This window comes from Brassica oleracea, chromosome C7 (assembly GCF_000695525.1).
Source record: "Brassica oleracea var. oleracea cultivar TO1000 chromosome C7, BOL, whole genome shotgun sequence".
NCBI lineage: Eukaryota > Viridiplantae > Streptophyta > Magnoliopsida > Brassicales > Brassicaceae > Brassica > Brassica oleracea.
Genome location: NC_027754.1, coordinates 28,889,245 through 28,891,564, shown reverse-complemented (window position 1 = coordinate 28,891,564; position 2,320 = coordinate 28,889,245).

The window sequence follows — 2,320 nt, the reverse complement described above, 5'->3', positions numbered from 1 at the left end:
CTAAAAGCCTAGTGAAATTACATCTCAGCCCCTTGTGACCAAACAAAAAAACAGAAGTCATTTTTACGAATATAGCCCTAGTAAATCGTTTGAGTCGTCTGAGATGTTGGAAGTCGTCTGGACGACTGAAGTGTAAGTCGTCTGGTACTGGTTTATTTTAAAAATAATTTATAAATCTTGTAAAAAAATATTTTGATGCGTGAAAAATAAAAATCAAGTAATTATAAACAGTTTTGAGTGATATAAATTAAGATATGATAAAATTGATTTGTTTTGAAGATAGATGAGTGGAAGTAGTGAATCATGAAATACTTTGGTTTAGGAGTTTGGCAAACATATGTTGTAGTATTGTATGTATTGTTAGGGTTAGATTTTGGAAAACTAAAATGTTTTTTTCAAAAATTAGTTTTCACCTATATGTGTTTATTTATGTGTATAGTAAACACTTTTCAAGTTTGATTTGATTTTATGAAGTCTTTAATTAGATAATTAAGACTTCATAAAATCAAATCAAACTTGAAAAGTGTTTACTATACACATAAATAAACACATATAGGTGAAAACTAATTTTTGAAAAAAACATTTTAGTTTTCCAAAATCTAACCCTAACAATACATACAATACTACAACATATGTTTGCCAAACTCATAAACCAAAGTATTTCATGATTCACTACTTCCACTCATCTATCTTCAAAACAAATCAATTTTATCATATCTTAATTTATATCACTTAAAACTGTTTATAATTACTTGATTTTTATTTTTCACGCATCAAAATATTTTTTTACAAGATTTATAAATTATTTTTAAAATAAACGGGTACCAGACGACTTACACTTCAGTCGTCCAGACGACTTCCAACATCTCAGACGACTCAGATGATTTACTAGGGCTATATTCGTAAAAATGGCTTCTGTTTTTTTGTTTGGCCACAAGGGGCTGAGCTGTAATTTCACTAGGATTTTAGGTTAGTTTTGCATTTGATTCAAGTTTGGGTATAGGTTTGGGGTTAAAATCAAGTTGTGGGTTAGTTTTGGCAAAAACCCCTATAAATTATTTATAAACTTTTATAATTTTTGTAATAAACATTTATAAATAGTTTATATACTTTATAAGTTTTATCAGCCTTTACAAAAGGTTTATAAAATTCATAAAAAAATTTAATAAAATTTTATAAATGATTTATAAACTCTTATTAATTGTTTATATATCCTTATAAACCCTTATAAATTATTTTACAAACTCTAATAAATTGTTTTTATAAGTCTTTATAAATTATTATAGACTCTTATAAATGATTTAAGAGACTTTCTAATTGATTCCTAAACCTATGAACCATATAAACTGTATAAATACCCCTTATAAATTGTTTATAAAAGTTCATAACGTTTTTATAAACAGTTATAAATGGTTTATAGACTTTATTAATTGTTTTATAAACCTGTATAAATGGTTTAGAGACTCTTGCAAATAATTTATAAACCTTTATAAATAGCTTATAAACTTTATAAATTGTTTTATAAACTTTTATAAATGATTTATAAACTCTTATTTGTTTTTCAGCTTTCTTTTTTCTTCATTTTTATCTTCTTTCATGTGTTATTGCCCTATATCATATCTTGCAAAAAGTAAATCCACAAATCCTTGTTCCCATTAGATTTTCTTCATTTTATATCCTTGTTGAACTAATTGTACTACACTGTCAAAATCCATGTTATCAAGATCAGGATGTGTTGGGGTCACCAAATGTTTGTATTCATCAGGAAATCCAAACATTGTATTAACCACAAGATGTAACAAAGAATAAACAACGTTTTATAAGTCTCTACAACTCTCTAATTTATAAATTTATAAACCCTTATAAAACTACATTTATAATCTTTTATAAAACGCTTCACATTATTGACCAAGACACCGATTGGATAATCACTTTTGGATTGTCTAGTGGTTCTTTTCTAGCTTCATAAATCCTCGGACGCAACCTCAAAGATGTGCAAAATTCATTGCTATCTAACTGCAAGACGAAATAAAAAGATGATGTTAACTTTTAATCATGGTCTAAAGATACCTTATCCAAGCATAATGTTCATGTATTTCGGTAACAGTCTTACAAGATAGGGTAATAAAAGACAAGACTTCTCAAATTCACACATTTAGATGTTTTTTATAGACATATATGATCAACTCTTGTTTACAAACTTCTTTATAAAACCTTGTAAAGCATTTAGTTGTACTATCGATAATATCTTAAAACCCAGATTTATAAGAGGTTATAATTCTTTAAAATACAATGTTCACTATCCAAAAATCTTTCTTCT